The sequence below is a fragment of the Carassius auratus genome, chromosome 50 (genome assembly GCF_003368295.1).
Source record: "Carassius auratus strain Wakin chromosome 50, ASM336829v1, whole genome shotgun sequence".
NCBI lineage: Eukaryota > Metazoa > Chordata > Actinopteri > Cypriniformes > Cyprinidae > Carassius > Carassius auratus.
Window position 1 is genome coordinate 1,674,857 of NC_039292.1, and position 23,326 is coordinate 1,698,182.

Below are 23,326 nucleotides of genomic sequence, written 5' to 3' on the forward strand. Positions count from 1 at the left end.
ATTTTTGTAATACTTCAAATGTAATATTCGTTGTGCGTGTTTTAAGTGTGCATTAAGTGTGCATTTGTGGCTAATTCTACTCACTAGCCGTTGCATTAAAAGAGTTTTTGATAGTACTTTTTAACTTTTCCAGTGGCAAAGAATGCAAGATAATTTCTCAATGTATAAACTTAAAAGTTTCAGTGAATACTGAGCAAGCAATGCATTAATTTATGCACCCCAAGACAGATACTCTGTTACTCAGCAGAGTAATGCAGAGTGGGTTTATAGATGGATGTAGTAGCTAACGCAGTAGTGTATTCTTCCTCTGGATGGCAATGTTTATCTTCTCAGTAGAGCTGATATTGACTTCATGGACCAAGGCTTGTTCTGTGTGTGAGATGATACCCAAAGAGAGTTAAATCCAACCACTTCACGCACACATTTTCTCAGTCTGTCTTCTGAAGGTTCTCGGTGGATCAGTTGTGATTGGGTTGATTCATTCACATGCACTCATGGACGTAGGGAAGGTTTGGCTTATAAAGTGGGTCTCATGAAAACCAACAAAAAATACAGTGGGCACGGCCAATAACTGCATATTACTGCATCGAAAATACATTTAGGTCCAATAATAGCAAAAACTATGACTTTATTCAGCATTGTCTTCTCTTCAGTGTCTGTTGTGTGAGATTTCAAAACACTGAAGTGTAGTGATATCTGGTTCACGAACGAATCATTCGATGTTACCGGATCTTCTTGAACCAGTTCACCAAATTCAATTCAATTCAATTCAATTCAATTCAAGTTTATTTGTATAGCGCTTTTTACAAAACAAATCGTTACAAAGCAACTTTACAGAAAATTATGTTTCTACAATATTTAGTAGTAGCTAGTAGTTTGTGCACATTTGACAGGATTTTAGAAAAACTAAAAAATAATAATAATACAAGACGTAGTCAGCTAGACGATGAACTATCAATATTATTAATTAAGTTATTATATGATTAAGTCACACATTTAGGAATAATTGTTAGTTCTGTTTGTTGATTCAGGGTTAGCATCATCTGAGGTCCTCTGAGGGTCAGCATCATCTCTTCTCAGGTGTTCTGGATCCAGACTGGAGCTTGTGTAAATCCTAGTTACCACGGGATGTGAATCCCGTGGCAAAACATAGAAACAAAATACAGACATCATTAGCATAGCTGCTGATCCAACAAAGTAAAATTAGTTTAACCCTAGCTAATGAATAAAAATGCACCTTTGATCAGATGCAACTACACTCACAATTAAAAAGATACATTATTCGAATGCTTGGCGAAAGAGATGTGTTTTTAATCTAGATTTAAACAGAGAGAGTGTGTCTGAACCCCGAACATTATCAGGAAGATTATTCCAGAGTTTGGGAGCCAAATGTGAGAAGGCTCTACCTCCTTTAGTGGACTTTGCTATCCTAGGAACTACCAAAAGTCCAGCGTTTTGTGACCTTAGGGTGCGTGATGGGTTGTAGCGTGGTAGAAGGCTAGTTAGGTACGCTGGAGCTAAACCATTTAGGGCCTTATAGGTAAGTAATGATAATTTGTAACTGATGCGGAACTTAATAGGTAGCCAGTGCAGAGACTGTAAAATTGGGGTAATATGATCATATTTTCTTGACCTCGTAAGGACTCTCGCTGCTGCATTTTGGACGACCTGTAGCTTGTTTATTGAAGAAGCAGGACAACCACCTAGAAGTGCATTACAATAGTCCAGTCTAGAGGTCATGAATGCATGAACTAGCTTTTCTGCATCAGAAACAGATAACATGTTTCGTAGCTTGGCAATGTTTCTAAGATGGAAGAATGCAATTTTTGTAACATTGGAAATATGATTTTCAAAAGACAAATTGCTGTCTAATATAACACCCAGATTTCTGACTGTAGAGGAAGTTACAGTACATCCGTCTAGTTGCAGATTGTAATCTACAAGATTCTGTGTAGTGTTTTTTGGTCCAATAATTAATATCTCCGTCTTATCCGAATTTAATTGGAGAAAATTCTTTGTCATCCAATCTTTTACATTTTTAACACAATCTGTTAGCTTAGATAATTGGGAAGTTTCATCTGGTCTCGTTGAGATATATAGCTGAGTATCATCAGCATAACAGTGGAAGCTAATTCCGTATTTTCTAATAATATTACCAAGGGGCAACATGTATATTGAAAATAGAAGGGGACCTAGGACGGATCCTTGTGGCACTCCATATTTTACTGATGATAAATGAGATGACTCCCCATTTAAGTAAACAAAATGGTAGCAATCGGACAGGTAGGATCTAAACCATCTTAGAGCCTGCCCTTGAATACCTGTATAGTTTTGTAATCGATCTATGAGTATGTCATGATCTATGGTGTCGAACGCAGCACTAAGATCAAGTAAGACTAGAAATGAGATGCAGCCTTGGTCTGACGCAAGGAGCAGGTCATTTGTAATTTTAACAAGTGCAGTTTCTGTGCTATGGTGGGGCCTGAAACCTGACTGAAATTCTTCATACAGATCATTTTTATGCAGGAAGGAGCTCAATTGAGCAGACACAACTTTTTCTAAAATTTTAGACATAAATGGAAGATTTGAAATAGGCCTATAATTTGCCAGTACACTAGGATCTAGTTTTGGTTTCTTAATAAGAGGCTTGATAACCGCCAGCTTGAATGGTTTTGGGACGTGTCCTAAAGATAACGACGAGTTAATGATATTGAGAAGCGGTTCTTCGGCTACAGGTAACAGCTCTTTCAGTAATTTAGTGGGTACAGGATCTAATAAACATGTTGTTGGTTTAGATACAGTGATAAGTTTATTTAGCTCCTCCTGTCCTATGGTTGTAAAGCACTGCAGTTTATGTTTGGGTGCGATGGATGAAACTGAAGTGTTAGATGCTGTAGAATCTACATTCGCTATTGTATTTCTAATGTTATCTATTTTATCAGTGAAGAAATTCATAAAGTCATTTATAAAACTGAATAGTTTTAAATGGTTCATTAATCACCAAATGACTTAAGCGGTTAACTTTTTTAGCGTGGCTGACACTCCCTCTGAACAGGGCCGTGTAGAGACCTTTGGAGGGGCAGGTGCTCAAAGTATAAAAGGGGCACATGGAACAAGGTTTTAAATTGCGCTGTACAAAATATCAATATAACAATATATTGTGATGCATTCCTTGCTGATTCGCGTATAGATATGGATGGTTATGTATTGATACAGCAGCAAATGCTTTGATGCAGTTTTGAAAAAGAAACAATAGAGAAGACAATTTTAAGTTTAAAATAATAATAGCTCTGGGATTAGAAACTGAAATGTCTTAAATTGTCCTAACCTGATGGCTTTTCTTCTCTGTTTCAGCATTAATCTATTATTTTAACCATCAGTACTACTCTTGCACCTAATCAATAAGTCCACCTTAAATATTGATACAAAACATAAAAAAACTGATCCACTGGAATATAGTGATTAATATTATTATTACTGTTGTAGTTGTTATTGTCTAAAATTGAACACCTTTGCAATGTAAACAAATGGCATGCTACATTTGTTATTCATATCCTTCACACTGCACTTTGATGTCAGGTATATCATGCATTTTTTACTGATATTTTTACATTTATTTCCAGAGAGATATTATTGAGTTTACAGGCTAAAGTGGTCTTGCTGTTGTAAGCACTGTTGCTAATGTAGAAAAAAAATTTACGTCACATTTAAAATATAATTATATAATTAATTTCTGAATAGTTTTTATTTTTATAATGATAATTCAGAGAATGAGAAAATCTGAATAAGCATTGCCAGTGTCGTGATAATTATTTTTAAGGCACTCAACGTGTTAAAAAATAAATAAGTACTGTAATATAATACTAGTTTAGTCAAATAACATAAAAAAGACCAGACCCCTCGATGCCTGTGAAACCTTTCTCCCTCAAACAGCACGCTAGCGTTACTTCTACACTAACGTTACAGGCTACACACAGCAATATATCTGCATGTTCTCACATCACATCGTTCTTGTAAAATAATAATAAATAAATAATCATGAAAATCACTTCAGTGAGAATGAAACACCACTTACCAGCTGCCACGCTTCTGAAAATATCCTCTAACAATTAAAAATGCGCGTGTGGCCTGAGGAATTTCCCGGTCAGCTGAAAGGTCATCATGTGGGTCATTTTATTTACGGCTAAATTATTATTAATAAATTGTAATAATATTATTATTGGGCGTGGGCAGGCATTCACTAAATGGTATGTTATTACAAAAAAAATTCGAGGAAAATTTGCTTTGTCAAAAGGGCACTTAAGGGGGAAAGGAGCAGGTGCTCAAGTGAACCGGTTCTTTCGGACAGTTCGATTCAATAAACCAGTTTGAAAAAAAAAAACGGTTCCCCGGTTCTTTTAGGCTGTATGTAATGTCATTAGCGATGACTGACCTAAATTCAAGCCTTCAGTTTACCCGCGCTTATAACATAAGTACAGAATCAGTTCAGAATCAATCACCAAAAGCATCAGCTCGGTTCAGACGAGCTGTGAGTCAGTCTGCGTCACACTGAATCACGCATGCGCAGTATCATCAGCTCCTCGGTTCTCGAATCAGACGCGTCTGACAGAAACGGTTCTCGGTTCAGTGTACGAATAAATGTCGAAATAATTATTATTTATTATTATTCTGAGTAGTTTGAACAAGTGCGTAACTTTGGGTCTACCATTGGGGGGGTTAAACTCGCGGCATATGAATAATTTTCTTGTGTAAAAGGTAACATGCTAATTTACACTACAGATTATTTAAAATATGATACTATCTTTCTTGCTGGCAAATGAAATTAATAAAGAAAACAAACAAAATTACAAAAGTATTCATTCTGAATATTTCATATTATTTTAATCTGAATGATGTTATGATATTAATGGGGTTATATTAGTTGGATCTGATTTTTGGGGGGGTCATGACCCCCGTAACCCCCCTGCAAATTACGCGCATGAGTTTGAAGATACATTTTTTAAAATCTTTATCCAGAATATATATATATATATATATATATATATATATATATATATATATATATATATATATATATATATTAATCAGGAAGAGGATGGGGGGTCAAATGGGGGGTCAGAGCGTTTTTTTGCAGGGTCCCCAAGACCCCCCCTGGCGCCGCCGGTGCTTATCTTCATTCATTTTTGTTCACTCATGCATTTTTTTTCCATTTTATTTGTTCAGTCTTATTGTTCATTAATTTATTTATCTTATCATTTCTATACATTTTTTATTTCTTTATTTCTCTGCCACCTTTTTTTATGTTTTCACTCAAATTTGATGACCTCCAGTATATTTTGCTGTATGAATATTTGAATATGCACTGCATCAAAGTACAGATCAAAGCCTTTACTTTTAACCCCAAAAAAAATCTGTTTTAAAGCATTCTTTTTTATTAACACTTGAATATAGGCAGGTTTCATAAAAAATGCATAATTATGAGCAAAAAGTAGTTATCAGAAACAACATCTGGATAATATCCAGTAGGATTATCAAAGTATAAACACAGTAAATCACTTCCATCAACACTTGCCCAGACATATACCACTTCCTGGATCATCATTTTACTCTGTAACATTATGCAGTTTTCATTTATATGTTAATTTTAATATGCATCTGTTAACATCAGATGCGTAATAGCGCCCCCAAGTGTATAACAGTGAAAATACAAAAAGCAGTAAAAACTAAAAGCGTTTTCTTTAACTAAAAGGTCAAAGATGAGATAAGAAATGTTCACCTAAGGCCAAACACACACCTTTATTAATTTAAATCAAGCGGTGAACACATTGCTGACAAGACCAGCTTAGACTAGTTTCTATTTGATGACTCTTGTTGTCTAGAGGGTCTGTTCGAAGACCTTGAAGCACTGCTTTTTACATCAATCATGGTTTACCATAAATCATTTGACTAGTTCACCGTTAGGTGTGTTTGTGGCTTTTATATAATTAAAATCTACCCTCTTGCCCTCTGGAGATCTTGCATTGCATCACACGGCTAATCAGCATGAAGTGTCTTGCCTGTAGAGAACATTTTCTTTCTAGTTTGAATGTATATCAAGGAAGTTTTTAACATATGCACGTGTTGTCCACCACATTTCATGATGAAGGATACTAGCTCATTCTTATGCTGCTTTTATGTGAGCCATGTACCTTATAAAGCTGCCTACTTAGGGAGCATACTAGGTTTTGAAACAGGGTTGTTCTTGGGTGATAAATGGACCACAAAACCAATTTTTTGAATTTGAGATTTATGCATCATCTGAAAGCTGAATAAATTATCTCTCCAGTGATGTGTGGTTTGTTCGGAGGACAATATTTGTCTGAGATACAACTATTAGAAATTTTGGAATCTGAGGGAGCAAAAAAAATCTAAATTTTGAGAAAATCATCTTTAAAGTTGTTCAAATGAAGCTCTTAGCAATGCATATTACTAATCAGAAATGAAGTTTTTATATATTTACAATAGGAGATTTACTAAATATCTTCATGAACATGATCTTTACTTGAAATCCTAATGATTTTTTGTATAAAATAAAAATCTATAGTTTTGACCCATACTATGTATTTTTGGCTATTGCTACAGATATACCCCAGAGACTTAAGACTGCTTTGTGCTCCAGGGTCACAAATAGTCTGTGTTAATTGAAATATAATGCACTGTGTTTTAAATAGTGTATATTTTATATCAGGTCTGGTCTGGTGAGTTTCGAGGTCTTGCTTTAGGATGGTGAGAATGTTTTTATTTTGATGTCCACTGATTTTCTTTTGTTTTGTCGTATTGCAAACCACGCGAGAAAAGAGGGTCATAGAGCTCCAGATACCCATTTGAATGTACGTTTTTTTTCTCTTTTTCTGAATCTCATAGTGGCTGAACTTTAAAGAGATCTCATTTGAGTGTGTGTGTGTGTGTGCATGTTTTTCTTCTTCTCTCTTACTTTTGGGAGCGGGTGAGAAAAGGGGAACGGTTTTGTTTCTGGTCTGTGTTTGTCTTTTCTGGAGTTGCAGGTGCAGACCACAGCTGGCGAGACACATCCAGAGCCGAGTGATGAAACGACATGAATCATAACCGCTCTCCCAGACGTGCAGCTCCTCGCTAACTTTACCAAGCTGCTGCGGTTTCCTCTGGACTCTTGCGTAATGAAAGATTTCAAACATAAAATAAATAAATAAAAACTTGGGAGAAACTTAAATGATTGATTAAAGAACTTTAAAGATTAAGAATAAGTTTGGACTCACTTAGATAAAAACTAAGCATTCCTAAATGCCTGGAATAAGACTGATATATACTGTAAGTATCCAACAGATCAGATTGATCTTGTGCTGGATGCTCATTGGTTCATACAACATTCCACACATGCAATAAATACACCATACACTAGTAGCTATATTTCTGTCAGAAAACATTAATCTCGACTGAAAAAGAAGAGCACAAGCAGATAAATTTAGTAAGATTAAAGACGAGACAGAAAAAAAAACCTAGAGATGTAATCGCAGCCCACACGCTTGGAATACCACACACACACACACTCTCTCTCTCTCTCTCTCTCTCTCTCTCTCACACACACACACACACTCTCTCTCTCTCTCACTCACACAAACACAAACACACACACACACACTCTCTCTCTCTCTCACTCACACACACACACACACTCTCTCTCTCTCTCTCTCACTCACACACACACACATACACACACACAATCTCTCTCTCTCTCTCTCTCTCTCTCTCTCTCTCAATCACACACACACACACATGCACACTCACACACATGCACACACACACACACACACACAGTATGAATCCCGATGACTGTGGGCTCCGTCTTGCCTTTGTGGTCTTTTGGGATTAAACCCTCTCTCCACCCAAAGCACTTGTTTGACGCCTCGTCCTACTTTAGCTCTTTTTGTCCGTCTTGAATGGAAAGAACCCAAACACACCTCGTCACCAGAAAGCCCTCTCGAATGGACTACAGGCCTGTTTGTTTTCCTGTGTTAGCTGAAACCTGACGATTCATGCTGGATTAGCGGAAAAAACGAACCGCACATGAACTTCAATAGACGTTTTAGACAGGAATCCTTAAATATGACACGTCCGCCATTTCTGTTGATACGCTTTGATTTGATGAGTTTGTGAAATGTAAATAAACTATGTTGTGTAGACGTGTTCGGGTTTGGTAAACAAATATATAAATAAATAAATATATTTTTACATTTTCAGGGAAAAGAACTAATCTGTTTGCCCATGCAAAACTAGCTGCCATGGTCTTAACCGTAGTCAGTGCATTGCTGTTTGGTTGCTAGGGTGTTCCCAATGTTTTTTAGCCCATTTCTTTGCAGTTTCTGAGATTTTTTTTAATGTGTTGCTGTAGTATTTTATGAGCTACGGTTGCTAGGGTGTTTTGAGAGGACTATGGATTTGCTAAACTGTTTAAAAAGCATTGTGATGTGATTGTGGAATAGTTTTTAGCATGTTGTTGGTGTTCTAGGATTTGATGGGGCATATGTTGAGTTTTCTTTTGTGGGTTGCTATAGCAATCTGGTCGCTACAGTGGTCTTTTGTGGGTTGCTATAGCAATCTGGTCGCTACGGTGTTCTTTTGTGGGTTGCTATAGCATACTGGTTGCTAGGGTGTCGCTAGGTGTTCTTTTGTGGGTTGCTATATGGCATTCTGGTCGCTAGGGTGTCGCTAGGTGTTCTTTTGTGGGTTGCTATAGCAATCTGGTCGCTACGGTGTTCTTTTGTGGGTTGCTATAGCATGCTGGTTGCTAGGGTGTCGCTAGGTGTTCTTTTGTGGGTTGCTATAGCAATCTGGTCGCTACGGTGTTCTTTTGTGGGTTGCTATAGCATGCTGGTTGCTAGGGTGTCGCTAGGTGTTCTTTTGTGGGTTGCTATGGCATTCTGGTCGCTAGGGTGTCGCCTGGGTGGTCTTTTGTGGGTTGCTATAGCAATCTGGTCGCTACGGTGTTCTTTTGTGGGTTGCTATAGCATGCTGGTTGCTAGGGTGTCGCTAGGTGTTCTTTTGTGGGTTGCTATAGCATTCTGGTCACTAGGGTGTCGCCTGGGTGGTCTTTTGTGGGTTGCTATAGCAATCTGGTCGCTACGGTGTTCTTTTGTGGGTTGCTATAGCATGCTGGTTGCTAGGGTGTCGCTAGGTGTTCTTTTGTGGGTTGCTATAGCATTCTGGTCACTAGGGTGTCGCCTGGGTGGTCTTTTGTGGGTTGCTATAGCAATCTGGTCGCTACAGTGGTCTTTTGTGGGTTGCTATAGCAATCTGGTCGCTACGGTGTTCTTTTGTGGGTTGCTATAGCATACTGGTTGCTAGGGTGTCGCTAGGTGTTCTTTTGTGGGTTGCTATGGCATTCTGGTCGCTAGGGTGTCGCTAGGTGTTCTTTTGTGGGTTGCTATAGCAATCTGGTCGCTACGGTGTTCTTTTGTGGGTTGCTATAGCATGCTGGTTGCTAGGGTGTCGCTAGGTGTTCTTTTGTGGGTTGCTATGGCATTCTGGTCGCTAGGGTGTCGCTAGGTGTTCTTTTGTGGGTTGCTATAGCATTCTGGTCACTAGGGTGTCGCTAGGGTGTTCTTTCATGGGTTTCTGTAGCATTATGGTCGCTAGGGTGTCACAAGGGTGTCGCTTTTGTGGGTTGCTATAGCATTCTGGTCGCTAGGGTGTCGCCTGGGTGGTCTTTTGTGGGTTGCTATAGCAATCTGGTCGCTACGGTGTTCTTTTGTGGGTTGCTATAGAATGCTGGTTGCTAGGGTGTCGCTAGGTGTTCTTTTGTGGGTTGCTATGCCATTCTGGTCGCTAGGGTGTCGCTAGGTGTTCTTTTGTGGGTTGCTATAGCATTCTGGTCACTAGGGTGTCGCTAGGGTGTTCTTTTGTGGGTTTCTGTAGCATTATGGTCGCTAGGGTGTTCTATTGTGGGTTGCTATAGCATTCTGGTCGCTAGGGTGTCACAAGGGTGTCGCTTTTGTGGGTTGCTATAGCATTCTGGTCGCTAGGGTGTCACAAGGGTGCTCTTTTGTGGGTTGCTGTAGCTTTCTGGTTGCTAGGGTGTCACAAGGGTGCTCTTTTGTGGGTTGCTGTAGCTTTCTGGTTGCTAGGGTGTTCTATTGTGGGTTGCTATAGCATTCTGGTCACTAGGGTGTCGCAATACGGTGTCGCTAGGGTGGTCTTTTGTGGGTTGCTGTAGCATTCTGGTCGCTAGGGTGTTGCTAGGGGTGTTCTTTTGTGGGTTGCTAGGAAAATAAGGATTTGCTAAACTGCTAAAAAAGGCATCTTTAGTGCATCATGGTGTGGTTTAAGGTGGTTAAAATGGTTTTTAGCATGTTGCTAGGTGCTAGCTATTGTGCTTGGGCTGTTTTTTTTTCAGTAGGGGAGTTTTATTTAGTGTGTTGCAATGCAGTTGCTAGATTGTTCTAGGGTTTGCCGGGGCATTTCTATTCAGTTGCTAAAGCATTACGGTGGATTTTAGTGGATTGCCAGTTGCTAAGGTGCTCTGAGTGGTTTATAGCATGTTGCTAGGGTGTTCTGGGTGGTTGCTAGGTGTTGTCTCTTTTATCACCTCTTTGCAAACACCATTTAAATGATGAATGTGAATCCCAAACTCTGTTTTTCTTTTAGGTCACAGTGAATACGATACGAGACAAAGTCCCTCAGACGTGGATTGGGAAGGCCATCGCCTCCTGCTTTAGTGTGTTTGTGATGTCCTTCTTCGCTCTGCTGCGGTAAACACACTGACTCCTGTCTTCCTCTCAGTGCGTGCACACACACACACACACATTCTCTGAGCTTGTCTGGCGCCCTGGGGCAGTGTTTTTTCTATAGAGGCCCTCCAGTAATGGGGTCCAGGGTTAATGTGCTCCATTTAAGAGTGATAGGGCCTCCAGGGGCCCGCAGTTCTCATGTTACACATTATATAACATGCATCTGCAACATTACAATAAAGCACAATTGACAAATCAGAGCTAATGCAGTTCATAAAATGTAAATTCTTATATATATAAAGAGAGAGAGAGAAATATGTGAAATTATTATAATATTTGTTTTTGATTAATTTGATATTTATATATTTATTTTAATATGTATTTTTTATATTGATTATTTATATTAATGTATACTGCATCTTTTAAAATTAATATATAATAAAATATATAAGTATATTAGAATATACATTATACACATTTTTCACAAAATTTAATTTACAATTTATATATACATGTTATAAGTTATTTTAAAATTCATAAATATATATAATAGAGCAAGCAAGTGTTAGGTCTTTTTTTAATAATTGAATAATAAATGAAAAGAAAATAGAATACAAAAATACATTTTTTATAGAATAGTGTAGAATATTAGTGTAGAAAAGTTGTACTTTTTTTATTTTGGACTAATCTAACAGTACTATGGTAATTTCAATAATAAATCAATCAGATGCATGATATAAGTGTGAGATATATTACATTTTTTTGGTAGCTGTTTTTTCAGTAGGGAGCTGATAAGCTTTGCTATAGCTATAGACAGCTTAAATTACCACAAGTCTTATTGTGCAAAAGTTTTCACCCCCTCAATGAAAGTCTGAGAGTTTAAGTCGTTTTGGTAGTCTGCAAAAGAATATTTCTCTGTTTTGTCTTCCAAGCCCTTTGTGTTGTTTCTGTGGTCACTGTCACGTTCCTTCCTGTCGATTGAGCCTCTGTAGCGGGTCACTGCAAACCCCAGACAGTAAAAGCATTTTTCTAGAGGGTTTATTGTGTGTTAAGAGTTCCCAGAACACATGTAAAGGGTGTGATGGGTGTTTGAGATGAATTTAGATTAGAGTTGGGCAGTAGTTCAGTAAAAATAGTGAGAATTACTTTTTTTTTTTATTTTTTTTTTAGCTTTTTCAGTAACAGATTGTTTTCCATGTGGCGACTTTGCTTGTTTTTGGCATTTTTCACAATTTTTACTGTAAAGTGTTAAAGCGAATTACTGTAGTTCTGTGTCATATTACTAAAGTAAAATAGGCTGTGATGCTTCGTTTTGACTTCGACTGCATATTTAGTATTGTGTCAGGAGCTATGCTATTTTTGAAGCTTTTCTAGCTTTTACAAAGATCTTTTTTCCAATGAAGTAGTGGCGTAGCATGATATAGTCAAACATGAAGTCCTGTTTGTTTTACCGAATCAGAACTGATTCTTTTGAGTCATGTCCTGTGCATCATTTTAGGACCTACTTTATTACAGTGAAATACGCTGCTTTAAATTAATAAAAAATGTTTTGATTAATTTAATTCAGTTGCAAGGATGCATTACATTGATTAAAAGTGCACGACAATAAAGAAATGCATTATATGAGGTTACGAAAGATTTCTATGTATATAAAAAAAGAAAATTCAAAAGAACAGGATTTTTTTTTCTATCAAAGAATCATAATGTTTTTTTTGTGTGTGTGTTTTTATATGATTTCTTCAAAAAATATTGTTTTTTTCACATTAATAACCCTGTGGGGTCGACAAACGCTCGTTTTGTGGCATGTCATACAATTTATATAACCATAATACGACAGAGCATGCAATGATTAAGCATGCAAACTTTTTAGTGCAACCGTATTTTCTCCCGATAACAAAAAGAAGCTTGTTCTTTATTTAAAAACTTCCCGATGACGGCGTTCGATTGACTTCCATTCACGCGAGTGTGTGTTTGACACAGAGCCAGAAGGTTTTTAATTAGCGCCGCTGTGTGACGGCTTTAACCCCGTGGTGGACTTCACAGGGCTTTACTGAACAGAATCCAGCTCAGGGTGTAGTTTAGGTGTGACAGACCTGATGTCATGGGACGGACTTGTTCCTCGCTGTCTCTTCTCTTGACCCCGTGGTCCTCTCTTTGTCTGTCGCACACAAAGACGCAGTCACATGCGATGACGTCATCACGGCCGCTCTCCTGGGAGCAAACCTTTGTGCAGCGCAACAACAACAAAACAATCTTTGTGTAGCTCGGACTCCAAATGTTCATAAACCTCTCATTCAGGAGTTATTCAGGCCAGATTCTGAGCGGCGCTATGTGACATGACTAATATATTTGTGTAGGATCACTGCAGAATTCGTCAATTCACAAAATGCATATTCTCTAAAAAATGTCAAATCTTTCCCGAAGGTTGCATTTATTTGATTAAAAATACAGTAAAATTGTGAAATATTATTACAATTCAAAATATCTGTTTTCAATGTGGGTATATTTTAAACTCTAATTTATTTCTGTGATGCTCCGCTGTATTTCCAGCATCATTCCTCCAGTCTTCAGAAATCATGAAAATATGCTGCTCAAAAAACATGATTATTATCAGTGTTGGAAACAGTTTTGCCGTTTCAGATTTTTGTAGAAATCATGATTTCAGGATTGCAGTGTTTGTTATGAAGGCTTTTCAGTCTGATTGTGTGATTAATGTGCATAAACACTGACAAACTGATAAAAGAAGAGCTTCCTAATGTCTCTTTTTAGACCATGTCACATGAAAAGTGTGTCTGTTGGCAAATTATTAAAGACATTTGGCATTAAAGGCATAGCAAATAACAGTAGGTAGATCTGACTTCTACAAAACTGTAAATGCATGTGTAGTTAGTACAAAAAAGAGTTTCTTCTTCACTGGAGCATCAGCCAGAAAACAGGACACAAGATACGTTTCTTGTAGCTCATAAATTGAGTGGAAAAGCATTACGCTGAGCGATAAAGAGGATGGAAAGATGATAAACCCGGCGTTGGTTTCGACCTAACCCAGTTTTCCATACTGAATAGATGTCATTTTCCACATGCATCCGGTCCCCCGCTAAAGCGGTCTGTTAATAAGTCTGTTTTTACGGGTTTTCCTGTCGAATGGCTTCATCATGAAAGCAGACACATAAACACAGACGGTCCCCAGCAGAGAAGCCTCTTCTGAAGCTTAATTATGACTGAAGAGGGGAAAGATAATGAAATCACTGCACATGTCTGCAGGCCTCTGAACTCTGGGAGAAGGGAAAGATAAAAACACTGGCTGATCAAAGCCTTCAGTCGGTTAGTCTGTAAGATAGAAGTATATTTAAAGGAATAGTTCACCCCAAAAAAATATTTTAAAAAATCCTGTTTTTTCATCAGATTTGGAGAAATGTAGCATTGCATTAGTGTCTCACCAATGGATGTGAATGGGTGCCGTCACCATGAGAGTGCAAACAGCTGATAAAAACATCACAATAATAATAACATTTCAAATTTTCTTTGTTTAATATGACTAAAATAAAATATAAAGACATATTCAAATAATAATGGCAGTATGAAATTTGTTTTTATTATTAATTATTAAGAAAATAATTAGTTTTGCACATTTAATTTGTATTCTGGTCCTCTCTTATCAGTGGTTGATGTTTTTAACTGTGCTCTGTAATTAAACCGACAGTGACATTGCTTTATGCACTTAAGTATTATTGTATTTTTGTGTTGGATTTGTATTCATTTATAAATACAAAGATGTGACTCAAAGTGTGTCAGAAAGATGGAGCATGTGTCAGTCGCTGTGGATAAAAGCGTCAGCTGAATTAATGAATGTGTTATTTTATATGCTGTTTCTCTACATTATACAGCACAGAATGATCTCGTTTCCCCAACACTGCCCGTCTGTCTCTGTTTCTCGGTCCTCCACCCATGTTTGTCCTGCACAATCCCAGAATTCCTCAGTGCTATCACAGCCGGAGCGTGTGTGTGTGTGTGTGTGTGTGTGTGTTCCTCAGAGTGACGGATGTTTAGACACGAGAGCTGAACTGGGTTTAACCACACAGACTCAGTGAAAGCTCTTCTCATGAGGACTGAAGTGCAAGTGCAGGATTTGTAGGGGCTTGTGTCCATTAATGAGTCGCTGTGGTGTTATGAGAAGATCTTGTGCTGTGTGGCTGGATCGTGTGGAAGTGAGCGGAGCACTTAAACCGTTCGCACCGCCGGCTCCTGGTCACATATCATCCAGGACTTCACCAGATTTACTGCCTGTGTAACAAGGGCACTTGGCTTCTATTCTCGTGTAGTCTGACATTTACCCATCAGCAGAAAGACCAGTGTGGAGCTCCTTCTGCAGATTTATTTATTTATTCATATATATATACACTCACCTAAGGGATTATTAGGAACACCTGTTCAATTTCTCATTAAAGGTCCCGTTCTTCATGATCCCATGTTTTAAACTTTAGTTAGTGTGTAATGTTTGTGTTAGAGTATAAATAATATCTGTAAAATTCTAAAGCTCAAAGTTCAATGCCAAGCGAGAAATTTGATTTAACAGAATTCGCCTACATCGAACTACCCGTTTGGACTACATCCCTCTAGTTCCTGCAGTAATGACGTCACTAAAACAGTTTTTGGACTAAGCTCCGCCCATATGAATACACAAAAAGGGGGCGTGGCCTTGTTGTTCTCTGACGGAGAAAAAGAGCTGTTTGTGTTTGCCTTGTCATCAGAACGCTGTTTTTTCATCTCTGAGTCCAATCATCTTTGTTTGGGCTTCCCAGGGGTGAAAGGGGGTCAGACACAGTATTAGTGTGGTGTTCCTAATAATCCTTGAGGTGAGCGTATATATACAGAGCGAGAGAAAGCTGGCTTGATTTTTACATTTCTTATCATTTAATTTGAACTTTTTCCATTTGTATTTATGTATTATTTAAAATCTATTTAATGCTAATGATGTAAATTAAGTTATATATACACACACTAAATGTAAAATCAACAACAAAAAAACTAAACAAACATACACTATTTACAATTTTGTATTATATTTATTTAGGAAAACAAAATATATATTTCCATTTAAAAGTGATTATATATATATATATATATATATATATATATATATATATATATATATATATATATATATAATGTATAAATGATTTTGTTTGTGTCTATGATTTTTCAAAAGTATTTTACTACATATTCTTAAAATGGGATATATTCACTATATATAATTAAATAATCGCATATAAAATACAGTTATAAATACATATGTGCAAATTAAATGCTTGTTTTATAATAAAATTATATTTTAAATGTGTGTGTGTGTGTGTGTACGAACCTTTTAATGAATACATATAATCAAAAATTTACAATTAATGATTAACCAAAGATTAACATAAAATTGTGTGTGTGTGTGTGTGTGTGTCATGTCTGTGTGTGTGTGTGTGTGTGTGAACCTTTTAATGAATACATATAATCAAAAATTAAAGATTGACACAAAATTGTTTGTGTGTGTGTGTGTGTAGTGTGTATCTGTGTAGTGTCTGTGTGTGTGAGTTTAATTGGAGGTTAATTGGAGGGAATGAATAAATAAATATGAATATTAGTGTAAACAGATGGAATTACTGTTATCTTAAGCCTGTGTGTGGTTTTTAAGCCTGACTCATGAAATGTTTTAATAAATAACCTTCAGTGTTTTCAGATCTTTCAGAGGTTTTCCTCTCGTCTCGTGCACCTGTACAAACATCAGGCTCGTCTGAAAACACCTTTCTTCAGGTGGTCTGCTCCGGATTCTCTGATCTGGTTTTGTTTGGGTGTGGACGACAGAAAGAGAGCGTCAGTGTTTCAGTGGGACGACAGTGCTGGTGAAATCAGATTATGACTGAATGATGTCTGCTGAGATTTAAACACAGACGCTCTGTTTGTTTCTCTTCATCTGTCTTTTAACATTCGCTAAAACACACTGGCTTGCTTTTTTCTTTTCTCAACGACACACACACACCAGTAGTGTATCCAGAAAAGAGACTCTGGGTGTGCATATGAAAATCTGGGTGTGCCACATTTATTGTCAGATTACTGTGCAAAATTATGGGATAATATTTTTGTCACACTGCTTCCGTCCAACCATACTCCTAGTGGTGATTTGCAGGTCGTGTCAAAATGTAGTTAATTGTTAAATGTAATAATTTTCTTCCAAATACGATAATTTTGAACTTTAGCTATTTCATTTTGTTTATTTTTCATTACAATTTATTCACTTTAAATAAATTATAATATATAATTATAGGATTAAAATGAATTGTAGTTGCTCAACATAGATCATTTTTTTCATGTTGTTGTAATGTCTGGGAAGCCAGAATGCGCATGCATCAACAGAAACATTTATTAGCTGAACGCTGTTTTTTTCCCCGTGCCATTTATAGCAAGCCATATTACAGATGATATTACAGATGCTTTGTCAGATTTAAGTTGAAGCGCGTGCCGAACCATGTGTGGTGAACCGAACGGTTTGGTTTTTTTATTTCAGCGAACCGTGCCATCCCTATTACCTCAATAATCAATCAATTACAGGCCTAGAACAATCATGCCCGAGCAGACGGATATTAGTACATCTCATCACACCGGCACCCGCGTCTAAATCAGTTGTATGGTCTTGTTTTCAGTCTAAAACAGTTGTGTCAAGTATAAATGTCTCGTCTGTTTCGGGAGGTGCGCGCGCAGTCAGCGGAGGCTCGCACCTTTTTTTCTCAGATTTTGAAAAATCTTCGCGATCGACTTAAAATGATTCCAAGATCAAATTGTCGACCGCGATCGACGGGTTGGTGACTCCAGATAAAGCGACCAACTTTTTTTGAGCAAGCATTGATTATGCGTGACACAGTCTCAATTTGTGGGAGGCATGTTGGGCTCAAACGCTGTGCGCGCACGCGCTATGCGGGACGCGTGGTCCCCCTTCCTGGCACCCGTCTAGAGTGTGTCCACCTTTGTGTGTGGGTCCATGTACATGCTGAATCGACAGGTAAAAAAAAGCCTCAAGTCCAAATATTCATTTATCACCAATTAACTGTTTGACAAACACTTCCTGCTTCGATGTCCAGATCTGAATTAAAAAAAAATCTCAAACATGCTCCGAAGTCCCGATCTGAATCAACCGAGTCGCGAACATGCTCCGAAGTGCCGATCTGAATCAACCGAGTCGCGAACAGGCTCCGAAGTGCCGATCTGAATCAACCGAGTCGCGAACAGGCTCCGAAGTGCCGATCTGAATCAACCGAGTCGCGAACAGGCTCCGAAGTGCCGATCTGAATCAACCGAGTCGCGAACAGGCTCCGAAGTGCCGATCTGAATCAACCGAGTCGCGAACAGGCTCCGAAGTGCCGATCTAAATCAACCCAGTTATTATTATTATTATTTTTTTTTAAACAATATTTTTTATGTTTGATCCTTGTGATTTCATTAAGAAAAGATTTATCTAAGATTTTTAACAAATAAAAAAAGTTACAAATAAAAAAAATAATGTTTAAAATATAAATTTAAAAAGATGCAGTCAGGTGTCAAAAAAGTCAATATAAAACAGTAAAAAATTAATAAAATAGTGTTAGATATAAATCTGTTTTATATTGATATTTTTGTTTAGTAGTGTAATGAAAAAATATATTTAGATTTTGTAAAACATTTAATATTTTTTTATTTTTAATGTAATCTAATATAAAAATATTAAATTTTATTAACACTTAAATAAATTGTAATTTTGCTATCTAAATTTTCTTTTCTTTTAAATCTTACTGCTGATAGTGTCTTTAGTAAAAATACAAAATAAAAATTAACCATTGTCTGAAATTACATCATATAATTGTTTTTATTTTTATATAATGTAATTCCAAATAAATGATAGTTTTATGTGTTCCAGTATGCAGTATGTCACAATAAACATTTAAAACACATTGCATTTCAATGTGTCGGATATAAATCTGATTATCTTGCATTATTAAACAACTTTTTTTTAGGCAGTCTGATTAAGTCAGTCAAGAAAGATGTATTAAAATCACAGTTTTGGTTATTTTTTCCCACTGCAAATAAAATGTTGAGCACATTACATTTAGTGTTTTTTTTAAGATGTGTTAAGTGTAGCTTGTCATCCTAATATCCCATGCATCTGCAAAAATGCAGTTAACATCAACAAGTCAACAAGTTGTAGGTTCGAGTCCTGCATGAGTTAATGCAGCTCTCATCATTGTGTCTTCTGCTGCTTTCTGACACTGATTTACAGTAACAAACCTGTAATGCAGTGACTTTGTGATCTTGAGTACATTTCAATAAGAATTTGCCAATTCAGAGCAACAGAGACCGTTGACCATTTAAAACTTATTAATTATTTAGTTATTATAGTAATTTATTTATTTACAGTAACTTATTTTTTTTTAAATTTTGGTTATAAAAATAATAGTCTATTTGTTTTGTTTATTTGTTATTATAATTCATTTATTTATTATAAGCATAATAGTCACATGCATAGTCACATATATGTTTATGTTTATATGTATTTTTATGATTGATTGATTTAATTATCATGAATTAAATTATTATAACCATTTATTTATTTATTTTACTTAATAGTCATTTTATTTGTTTATTTATTCATTTATTATTTTTATTATTATTAATTTTACTCATAAAATAATCATTTTATTTATTATAAACAAAATAGTCACTAATTTAACATTTTTACCATATAAATGAATAATTATTAATATTTGTATGTTAATATTAATTAATTTATATTAAATTAGAGATATATTTATTTAATTATTATTTTACTTATTATGAAATATTTATTTAAAAATATAAGACATTTGTTTATTGTAAATTACAGTAATTAATATTTTACTCATTTAAAAATAATAATCAAGTATTTTTTATAAAAATAATAGTCATTAATGCAGCCTTTTCATCAGAATGTAATGATCATCATTATTGTAAATCCTGTAAAACGTGTTTTCTTTTAATTAAAACAAATGTATGTACATTTATAACACTGTCCTTTGTATTATTTTACCTTTGCATCAAATGAGAAAAAATGAATAAATAAAAGCTAATGCAAATTTCACATCGTTTCTTGTCCTTTTTTTAAAAGTCATCAGACTTTTGCTATTTGAGAGGAAATTGGAATGCATTATCATTATTATTTTTTTTTTAAGCATAAGTTATTTATTTAGAAAATCTTCACTGTTTTCAGTCCCGTTTAATACGTGCTAATACCAGATTTGTTTCAGAGGGCAAAAGCTCTTAACTCTGGCAGCTTTGCAGTGAATATCCACCGAGCAGATTCTGAACGTAATGCTCAGGAAGTGACACAGAGCACTTCCTGTTCCTTTGATCACACAGAGACCAGACGAGATGAGATGAGACGAGACAGCGTCTCTGATGATCCTGAAACAAACACACAGCTCGGCTCAGTGTTATCACACACCTTTATCACATCCAGCATCCTGCAGGAAAACACCAAGCAAAGATAAGAGCCCAATCCTGCCGAGATCGAGGGATAAACACACTGATTAGTTATTATTAATGTTATTTTTCCCTCATCAGGATCTGAGAACGCAGTGCCCTGATGTCATTTTCATAATGCAGTAAAACATGGAAGTGAGAGACTGGAATTTACAGTGTTAATTATGGGTGATTCAATCAAAAGTAGCTGTGCATAATTAATTAGACAGCTGTATTGACTAGTGTCTGTGAATATTCATAACAACCCGCCAAAATAAAAGTTTGGTTTATGCTGAGGGAATTGTGACAGAAATATGTTTCACAGTAGAAAGTACTTCACAAAGTAACAATAAAAAAAATAACATTATTATTTTTATTATATTAATATTTGACAAATTATATTATAATTATTGTGTGTGTATATATATATATATTTTTTTTAAATCCATATTTTTTTATTTCATTGTTTATCAGGATACACTCTTAGAAAAAAGGGTTCATTGGGGTTCTATATAGAACCATAGGGTCCTTTGCTCAACTCCAAAGAAACTTTTATGCTAAAAAGGTTCTATAATGACAAGAAAGAACCCTTTTGGCACAAAGGTATTTTAGGCTATTATTCATTCATATATTACATTATTCTGCAACATTTTGTATTTGTAATTAAATTATTGTTTGTAGTAACTGAAAAACTGAAATGGCACTCTTCGTGTGATATTGATTAACTACATATAATTATATAAATATATACATTTTCTAAACTCAATATCTTGAATTTTGTGATCATTCACGTGCATTCATAAATGCATTTGAATACACCGAATAATGCAGTGAAAGAACACACTCAAAATACACACACACACTAGTATGACTTCATCATGTAACTTTACATTAGCCTAGATGCTGCACTTTTTAGGCACGATTTGTTTAGTTTTTGAATATACTTGATAGGCTTCTATTAAAAGGCACATCATTAAAACAAAAAATATGAGTTCACATATCACACCTAAACACGTGTGGAAAACGTAATTAGAACTAGCTACTAAATTAGTTAAAAATGCCTATCCATATACAGATATGATTCACGAACCCCAAACTGACTCAAATGATTCGCGAACCAGCTTCGAACTCCCGAACTGACTCAAATGATTCACGCTCCGAACTCCCGAACTGACTCAAATTATTTGCGAACCTGCTCCGAGCTCCCGAACTGATTCAAATGATTCGTGATCCCCAAACTGACTCAAATGATTCGCGATCCCCGAACTGACTCAAATGATTCGCGGACCAGCTTCGAACTCCCGAACTGACTCAAATGATTCGCGAACTAGCTTCGAACTCCCGAACTGACTCAATGATTCGCGATCCCCAAACTGACTCAAATGATTCGCGATCCTGCTCTGAGCTCCCGAACTGATTAAAATGATTCACGCTCCGAACTCCCGAACTGACTCAAATGATTCACGATCCCCAAAGTGACTCAAATGATTCGCTCACCCGCTCCAAGGGTAATCAATTATCATAATACTTTGATATTTCGTGAATAGTGCTAATGTAAATTTGTAAATATGAGGCGTTTGATGTTATTCTGAAATGCTGATCTGAATTTGAATCTGTAATTACAATTCTTTATGAGTGATATTAATGTAAATTTGTAGATTTGAAGTACTTTATGTTCTGAAATGTTGATCAGAATTTTAATCTATGTATTCACATTCTTTATGAGTGATATTAATATGGATTTGTAGTTTGAGGTCCTTGATGTTGTTCTAGCCCTGATGGGAATTTTGATGAATCTGTATATTTGCATTATTTATTAGTGATACATTAATGTGATTTTATAATGGACTTATTTTGTAATATGTAGATGTAGGTGAAACTCTATTTTCATTATTTATGATATTTTTTAAATGGTTGGTGTTTTAAGGTTGATTTGTACATTTAAAGCCTTGAATATTTGAAATTACAGTAGCATTCTTTCAGTAATAGTAATTATTTTTGTTAATATAAATAAATGACTAGTTCTATGCACTTTGGGTGAGCTTTTTTCAGTATTCACGGGTGACTTTTTTATGTGAATTACATCTGTACATTTTAGGGTCTTGATGTTTGTCAATTATATGAAATATTTCATCTGGAAAGGACAAAAGAAATAATCATTAATGAACCCCTAAAGGGTTCTTTTGATTGAACCCTAAAGGGTTCTATATAACATAACCTTTTAGGGGTTCCAAATACGTATCGCCTGATAGAACATTTTAAGGTTCTATATAGAACCTTTTCTTCTAAGAGTGTATGATGGTGATGGTAATAATAACATCATATATATATATATATATAATCTAGGTTTCTTTTAATGGAATATTTTATCAAAACTTTAGACAAAATAGTTTAAAAACTGTTGTATTTAATTTCATTGGTTATCAGGATAGTGATGATAAAAAAATCTGCATAACAGTTGGAATGAAAGTTGAATGATTATGTTTTTTTTTATGAGTTTTTATATATGTGTGTGTGTGTATATATATTATATAAGCTATTTTTTTTTTTCAATTTACTTGGTTATCAGGGTAATAGCATTACTCTTTTATAATAAATGACTTATTTTCATAATGCATCGGTTATCTTTCTCCACAGGAAGTGTAAAGTGGAAGGCTGTGTCCTGTAGCAGATGTGTGTGGGTTCTCATGATCTTCAGTCATTTTCAGATCTAGAATAACAGTGTTCCCCTGCAGTCAGCTGAGAGGTCAAATCTCTGCGTTTACACGAAGGGTCACAAACGTCTAGAGCTCCGCCGGTGAACTTTAACCCCGTGATTGGCGGGGTTTAGTGTTGGCTCAGGTCAGGTGTGTTTGTGTTGGATAGCCTCAGACGCTGACCTCAGCTCAACACACTGTTTAGCACAAAACAACAACACACCAGATGTCTTTCACCTGTGACTTTGCTGTGTGTTCATGCATCTTATTCAGATCAGATGCTGATTTTCATAACATTTATTTTCTGTATTTTTTTTCAACTTTAAAGAGCTTAAAAACACACATACACACATAATATTAATATCAGTGTCTTCCAGTAGG

General features: G+C 35.9%; 1 protein-coding gene across 8 annotated transcripts in view; it reads left to right on the forward strand.

Moving 5' to 3' along the window:
* The window catches only part of LOC113066589 (neogenin-like), a 1,074,835-nt gene that overhangs the window by 361,216 nt on the left and 690,293 nt on the right, over positions 1-23,326 (forward strand). The gene's annotated exons all lie outside the window — the stretch shown is intronic.